The sequence below is a fragment of the Gavialis gangeticus genome, unplaced genomic scaffold (genome assembly GCF_001723915.1).
Source record: "Gavialis gangeticus isolate Ggan-Ray unplaced genomic scaffold, GavGan_comp1, whole genome shotgun sequence".
Classification (NCBI taxonomy): Eukaryota; Metazoa; Chordata; order Crocodylia; family Gavialidae; genus Gavialis; species Gavialis gangeticus.
Window position 1 is genome coordinate 124,296,366 of NW_017729025.1, and position 8,868 is coordinate 124,305,233.

Sequence of the window (8,868 nt, forward strand, 5' to 3'; positions counted from 1 at the left end):
CACCCACTGTGATATTTCAGAAGAGAAAAAAATACAAAACTCTTTATGTAATAAATTAATTTGCTATTCTATTTTCATACTTCAAATTTAAATGGTGAGGAAAATGGATAAGATTTTCTTCAAACAATGTGTGAGTACTAAAATAAACCAGGATATTAATTGCTTATAATGAATAAGAGAGTGGTTTGAAGCACTGACACATGGCAGGGAGGCTGCTGAATTCAAAGTAATGCCACCTGCACATCAGTGAATGAATATTCTTAACATGATTCATTAACAAATATCAAGGGAATATTATGAATGCTACTAATTTTTGAGAAGTGATCTATGGCCAGTTATGCCATCCTCCATTTAGAAGTAGCAATCCAGGTTCATACATAGTTGTGTAGACCCCTGGTTTATCTTCATTAGTGAAAACAACATACATGCACATTTTTTAGGTAAGCCTTTCAACATTTTCATGCAAATTTATCAGGCCAAGTGTAAAAGCTACATACCTTTTCTTATAAAACTACTGGGAAAAGAAACTCTCCTACAAATGATATGTATGCAGCACACCAAAAGAAACTCATTGCCTTGGATGGGCTGATAACAAAATGTTGTTAAGATTGAATCAGATGCAGTTAATTAATTAAAACAGCTAAAGTGTTGCAAGCAGAAAGATTCTAGAACAGGGATCAGCAGCCTGTGGTTTGCAGGACAGATCCAGCTTGCAAAGAAGTCCAATTCAGCCTATGAATGTCTGATCTAGTACAGAAGACAAGATGAGCTGTAGCACATTTCCTATACCCTCCATAGTGCTTCCCTCTGTTGTAATACCTGCTGCTCTGCTATGCTTGGGTTGATCCTCACTGCAGAGGGGCATTGTAAGGCTCCTGCACTGAAGCCTGGGTCAACTCTATAAGGCTCAGGCAAGCTCCTATCCTGCAGCCACTATCTAGGCTGGCTCTGCCTCTGGCTCAGTCACTTGAGGCGGCGAAGCCCCAGTTTCCCCCTCCCCCTCTTACTGTTTTTGCTAGCTTGCTATGAGCCACTGTCTGGTATTGTTGCTCAGTGTGTGGATTCCATCTACCCCATTTGGGCATTTGTAAAGAGTGTAGCTTTTGATTAAGTGCTTTGCTCTGTGTTGGACACTGCATTCACACAGGGGGATGTCCAAGATGTTCATCCTGTACAGTGTTGTTCTGAAGAATCCATACCCATTGTGAGCAGCTGCACAGTTTCTGGCCCATGGTGGAGGAAAGGGTCCAGACAGGGGACTCGCCATAGGTTCTTCAGTGTCTCCCTTTTCTGCAGACTTTGCATTTGTGTATAAGAGGCCCAGTTTTGAAGCCCAAGATGCTGGATCAAGAATGTTCAACTGGAGACATATGCATAGATGGCACCAGGGATACAAGGACTAAAAAGATTCTCAATGTGACGGGTTGGAATGGACAGACTGGTAATTGCTTGCACCCGTGCTACCATGGCACTTGAATCTAGGCTCAGGAACATGATGTGAAGGTCCAAGACTGAGGTATACAGATGGCCACTTGCTGTCTGAGGGAGGCTACCATTGCTGCTGCTATGGAGCTGAGAGTCACAGCACCAGGATAGGGAGTTTAAGCACAGCATCAAAAACCATTTGGGATCCAGCTGTGACGAGACTGGTGCCCTCTCCCCTTCACCCCAGCATGGAGAGTCCTGCTCTAGGGACTCTTCCCTAGGGCAACATGCCAGAGAGTCCTCTGGGGAAGGGGGACCCTGGATGGTGGCTGTGAGAAACCACTCTACACTAAACATTGATTGGGAGATGCTGGGGTGCAGGGGAGCCCCAGAACAAGACATCTGGGAGCCTCTAACCCATGGGCCAAGGAGAAAGGAATGTGTCTGGTGGGGTCTGCTCCTGGGAGCAGCACTGGGGGAGGGGAGGGCAAACAGGTTGCCCAAAACCCACTGCCAGGGCCAGCATTGACCCAGCCCACCTTCCAGGGCCAACTAGCTACCCCTAGCCACTGGTGGTTGCTGGCACAGGGCCCCAAAGAAGTTCTGGAAGGGTCCTGGAAGGGAATGGAAATGCTAAGAACGCAGGTGGGGGGTGGCCCGCCAGGCCACTCTGGCCCTAGATGCCACTGTGCTGGAGCAGCACAGCCTCTGCAAGGATAAGCTAGCCCCTGGGCTCAGGTCCGAGTTCCAGAGCAGGCAATGTTCCAGTTTTTCTTTATTATGCACTCAGAAAGTTTGGCAGCTGCAACATTTTCATTAAACTGAGGGGCATCAGTTTCATGCATGGTATTCCATTCCCTGTGCTGCCCCAAAGTTTTGTGTTCATTAAGTTGAGCTCCTGCAGCTGCCCACCACCTCACCCTCCCTTAATGTCACCCTCCCAGTGCAGCCAGAGTATTTCCCCACTGTTAACTGAGAAGAAGGTTCCAAGCTCCAGAGCGAGCCATGTTCCACAGTTTTTGTTTAATAAATACACTCAAAGTTTGGCATCTTCAACACTTGATTAAAATGAGGCACATCTCTTTTTCAGGCTGCGTTTCCCCACAGCCCCAGTGCTGGGTGAGGGTTGGAGTGGAAGAGGAGAAGGGGGCAGCCTGGGTTGTGGGCAGCAGTGTCTGTGACATGGTGTCAAAGGAGCCCAGGGCTGGAAACCCATGGCCTGTTGCCAGGGCAGGGTCCTACTCATCCAGAGAGGCCTCCCAGTCCACACACATAAAGAGCTACTCAACTGTCCATGACATCCACATGTAATCTGTGGCAGAATGCCACCTCTGTCTCTCCCCAAAAACTCTGCTCTGTGGCAATTTACTGTGGTCACTGCAGATGGCAGACATCCTATGGTAACCCTGAGTTGTAACCTGAGCTGGATACATTCCAAAGGGAGGAGGGAAACCTGCTCCCTCTGCCTATGTGACTGGTATCACATACCTGGGTGGGGGAGCTTAAGCTCCCTATTATTTTAAGCAATGCTGACCTGACTGGGAGGGTGCTAGAGACCCTGCCAGTCTACCCAGCAGCCAGTGATGCATTTCAAATTGGTTGGCTGGCAGCCAACAGTTGCTGGCCTTCATTGGACCAGGTAAATGAGGTCATAAGGGCTATATAAGTGAAGGACTGCCCAGGTGGGGGTGAGGCAGCCATGATGAAAAACTCAGAGTGAAGCTAGATCATCTGAAATTTGCTCTCTTTCTTGAAACTCATGATCAATGACCCGCCTTCCTCCAGAGGGAATCTCCACTTGCCTCTGGATGATACTTGTGAGTAAGCTATGTGAGATATAACTAGAAGCATGATCAAAGGCTACCCAGCCACCCTATTTGCTCTATGGGATTTCTCTGATATTGCTCTACCCTGTACCTTCTTTACCCTGTACCTTCTTCCAAACCTACTCCTTGTAACCAATAAAGTTCTCCTTTGTACTTAGTGTGGGAGACTTACTGGGAGAGGGGCTAGATTATGCCTTGAGGTCCCCTTGGTTCAGCTGACTAAGGGAGACCACTATTTGTGCTTCAGACTGAGGGAAGCACCACAAGTTCTTGAAGTGGGTCGAGTACCCTCAAGGACTATTAGGCCTGTGTTTCCCAGTCCAGACCCTGGGTGGTGGTGGCATTACCCCCAGGCTAGTGGGTGGGCTCCAGGAAGGGGGTCGTCCAGATGTAAGGTGCCTCCAGGGAGGCACTTGGAGCCTGGAAGGTGGTTGGGCGCAGTGAGGTGGGTGGCTCAGTGCAGCAGCACCCCCTACTGGCCCACCACATGGTCATGTGATGCACGCATGCACAAACCACACATTTGGCGGCTGCAAGTCTCAGTGGATGGGCATGAGGAGGACTGCTGGCTCATGGCCATGAGGGCACGTGCCATGATAAGCTGCTGCTATATCACGTCCAGATGGGCAACTGTGATGTCCTCACTAGCCAATCAGAGGTGGCTCAGCCATTCAGCTCAATTCAGGAGTCTTCAGCAGACTGAGGAGCCTATGGGATACATGGGGAGGCATTCAAGAGCCCCCCTGCTATCTGCTGGGTTCAGGTTGTGCAGGCAGGCTCTGAGCCCTGTGCTCCCCATGAGGGATAATATGTTTCCTGCTTCCTCCTGACTTAAGCTTGGGCAAAGTTAGAGTGCTTCCACCTCAGGCTTCTTGAACAATTGCCTAGGTTTCTGATTCCTGGCTCCTGATCCTAACTTGGCACTTTGGCTCTTGACTTGTGACTTCTGATCCTTACCCCTGCAACCTCCAGCTCCATGCCTGGCCCTACCCACTATGCCATCTCACCAGGTGGACCTTGACAGGCAGGAAATCTTCAGGGAAGCTATGTACACACAGCTCATAGCTGGCAGATGAAGGTGGGGAGAAACAGAAACTTGTGGCCCATGCATCTGGTCACAAGCTCAAAACCATGCTAGAAAATGGTTGTCAACCTCTGCTCTAGAACATTTCAAAGAAAGGAGGGCAGGTTGAAATATAGGAGAACAGCAAATGAAGCTTTAACCTAATTCAGTGCAGCACAATAGTTTACATTGCAGGTTTCCCTCAATTTATGTGGGCTCTTTATATGTGAAGTCTCTTGTATGCAATGAGCATATTTAGGCCTATAATTCATCATATGTGAGGTAAATTCACTCTTATGCAATCAACATAGATGTCCCCTGCCCAAGCAGGTAAGTCTGTAGAGGGAAGGGAAAGGGCTGTAGCCCTATTCACCTCAGCCCCAGCTGTAGGAGCCCCAGTGGTGGCCAGCACCAGCTGCTTGCATGAGGGCATGACAGAGCCCAGTAGCAGAGGTGAGTGGGGACAGGCAGAGCCCACGCATGAAGGGACAGAGGACAGTGCAGCCCAGAGGCTGCAGGCAGCTGGCACCAGCCACTCCTGGGGCCACTGCAGCCATTGCTGCAGTGAGTGCCACTCTGTTCCCTCTGCTTTGCTGCCTTGTGCAGCCCTGGGAGCAGCACCCCTCCCCCCGCTCCTTCCCTAGTCCCAGCCTTACTCCCTTCCTCCCTCCATCAAAGCGATGAGAACCTTTCCCTATCTGTTACATTGTAAAGTGGGTTTGCTTTATGCAAATTCAATTTATGCACCATTCTCTGGGAATACATGTACCAGATAAATCTAGGGAAACCTGTATCTGGAAAATATTAATACATAAGGCACCTATAAACCAAGCAGCTAAACTGAGTAGCATGTTGAGGAAATCAAAAGTTACCACTTTTATGGCTACTATACAGTTGTCCATATTGGTGCTGATCCATACCCCAATCATACGCACAAAAAACTAAATGCATATAGCATTTGCCACTGTTAGTTAGAGCACTAAAAAGATCTTCAGCAGTAGATCACAAGGCACAAAGAAGAAACTTGGCAGTTCTGTACCCTGGGTGCTGGCACACAGGACAGCAGTTGCAGTCATGCTGCCAGTGTGGCGGTGGCCCAGCCAGTAGCATGAAAACTGCTATTTTTGTGCCCCATGCTAAATTGGCACCCAGGGCTGGTGTCCTTGTTGCTCCCCCCCCTTAGTTATGCTACTGATAAAGCATACCTAGGAACAGAAGGGTATTGCCACATTCCAGCACTCTCCTGCAGTACTGAAGCTTAGCGGGGCACTGAAAGTACAGATTCTTTACTCACCTCTCCATATAGCTGGACTGAAGCTGCAGCTATAGCCTCTAGTGTGTGGCAGACTTTTAGCATATCTTGCTTGTGGCAGTGGGTGAAAGTAGGGATGAGAGAACCAATAGAGCTGTAGATCAGCGGTCATCTAACCCCAGCTGGGCCTCTCTTTTTGCTGCTCTTAACACTAAAGCAGCAATGAGCAGGAAGGTGTTGCAGACCTGAACTTTGCATCAGTGCATATTTCTGTTGCAGACTCTCCAGAAATTTTGCCAAACAGCTCCTCTGGTGGAGGATGCTTTGTGGATACAGGGGTAAGATTTTCTAGATATAGAACAGGAAGTCAATTGACATCTGAAGGCTATGACCATGCAATGCCTTATATGTAAAAAAATGTAATCTTGCAATCAAGATACTGTTTAATGGGAAGCCATCACAACCCTGTGGAGTTATGCTCTGAATATTTAGGCCAGATGATAAGCTTTGCTGTAGCACTTGCAGATTTATGGAGCTTCATATTAAGCATGGTACTGCAGTATTGTTATCTGATGTCACAGTGGCACAGACTTTGGAAAAATAACTATAGAAAAGAGCAGTTAAAGATGACGCTTATTAAAGTGGAACTATACGTATCACTTGATCTGGACCGTATGCCTTCTAGGGCCTGAAGAGAACTTGCTATTATGCTTACCACATCACCAGCGCTGATTTTTGAAAAGTCCTGGCCAACCAAAAACTAGAGAAAATAGAATAGTAAACTGAGTGGTAAAATTAGAAAGAAAAGCACTCTTTGATCCCTTCAAGTTAAAATTCTATTCCTAACTGAATAATGGTCTATTAAAATAACAAAAACATAATTAATGCCAGTTTAGTAAAATGATCTGTAAATATGTTATTACATTATTGATACATGTAGTGTATCTATATGTTTGGATTTCTGTAAGGCATTTGATAGTAGGTCTACCTGAATCTTACTGGAAAAAGTAAATTCAAATTGGGTTGGGTAAGACCACAATGATTTGAAATAACAATTAAATAATTGTTATTTGACAATTATTAAACAATTGAATAACAATTAAAAAAGGAGCATGATAACCTGCAACTGCTAGTCACCCAGAAACATCCTGTTTTGGGAAGTTAATAGATAATTATCTATTCAGTGTCTTCTTTCTCTTCCCTCTGACACATCTACTGCTGGCCACTTTAGAGATGAGAGAATGGGCTACATGAGCCACTGTTCCAAAAGGGTATGACAATGTCTGTATTCCTAAGGCAATACGTTAAATATGGAGAAGTAACCAATGTGGTAATGTAAGGACTCATGTAAAGTCTGATTTTATTTTAAAAAATCATTCATAATGTGGAATACAGTGTGAGAACATGCAAGTGATAATTACAGTTGATACTGAATGGAGGTAAGTTACAAATACCTGTGTTAGAACTGTGAGACAGTGGAATAGACTGCCTAGGAAAGTTGTGGAGTCTTCTTTAAGTGAGGAGATTGAAGAAGAGGTTGGATACATATTAGCTGGGGATGACTTACAAGTAGTAATGCCTGGGGAGCGCTGTGAAGAACAGCATTTGGAAGCCCGGGAGATTTCTCCACACACATGCATGCTGGAAGTGGAGAGGAACATAGTTAGCAGTAGGAGAATGAAACACAGCTACACAACAGATTTGGTTAAGAAACAACTTTTAAGAGCTGTGACAAGTTTATGGAGAGGATGGGATGACAGAAAGGGGAAATCTGATTCTCCACTTACAGTGTGTAACCCATGGAGTTCTGTTTGTGGTCCCCAGGTTACAGTGCAGAGTGGTGGGTGGGTGTTTGGTTTTCCCATGTTTCTGGGCTTTGCTGGTTGCCGTGTGGTGCCAGGAGGGAACTTTCCCCCCATCCTGTTGTTTCAGATGCCGGGGGGAAGGGGCAGTGTTGCCTTTTTCAGGAGCATTGGGTGTTGGCTGCAACCAAGGTTAGAGATTTTGACTGGGGTATGCAGATGCTCCTGCTAGGACTTAAAACTGACCTCAAGGAGAAGAACAAGACACTCTAGCCAGGAACCCCCAGGTTTGTTTTTTTTAAGACTAGGTTATGGCAGTACTCATACTCTCCAGTCCATGGGCTGGATCCAGCACAGGGTCAGAAGATGAGATCAGTCCACAGGTGCAACCTGGCAAGCCAGTGCAACCCTGCACAGTGGATCCAGCTGCAACATGACTGCACATACCAGATCCAACTACAGCACAGCTGTGGGCTGGCACACAGGGTCATGTCATTTGGATTGCAATTCCCACAGGTCTGGAAATTTTCCAGTAGTGGAAGTGTTAATTGTTCCCAGAGCTGCAGCCATGAACACTTCTTACCTCTTCTCTGTCCCCGACATTTCTGTACCTAGAGGGAGCCCCACAGGCCAGATGACATGGTCCTGTGAGCAGGATCTGGCCTGAAGGCCAGAGGTTGAACACCACTTAAAGAACCACTTCTATAGGATAGCTTATATTAGGGATGATCTGGCTTTGAGCAAGTGGTTGGACTAGATCAGTGGGACCAACCCTTTTAACCTCACATTCTCCCTGAGTGCTACAGATCCTTTTCCTCTGTCTGATCCACTGCTCTGCTTTCTGCTCTATCTGCTGCTGTGCTGCCTGTTCCCTCCCCAGTGTGCTATTTGTGTGACACACAGAGGCTGCCTGTGCCACTTGTGGCATGCATGCAACATGTAGGCCACCTCTGGACTAGATGATTTCCTGAGGTCCCTTCCAGTGCTATTTTCTATGATTTCCATGAGAATAGAAAAATATGGAAAGAGCTATTAGAGAGATTAGAAAGAGAACTATAAGAGATTCAAAACGTGCGGAAAATAACAAATAAGATGTAGCTTAAAAACATAAATTAGAATATATAGCAAACATAATCTGAAGCACAGAGGGGAAAATGGATGAAGAAGCAGGTGTGGAAGTAGAAAAAAAGAGTTGGTTACATTGCTTGAAATAACTGAAACTTTACTGGACAAAAAACTCCAGAAAATGTACTGTAAGGAAAATAGATGATCAAGTAGACCTGTCTACTTTTATGTTAGTCATTACTGTTTCTAACAGGAACAACAGTCAGTTTATTACTCCCTCTATAAGGCTGGTCACATCCATATCAACCATGACTAGCCCATAAGACTGCAGAGGGCCAAATGTGTGACCCCAACAATTTGAATTACTGCTGAAAATAATTTGAGCCAATCAATCAACAAAGTAAAGAACAGCCAGTAATATCCCCCCCCCCCCCC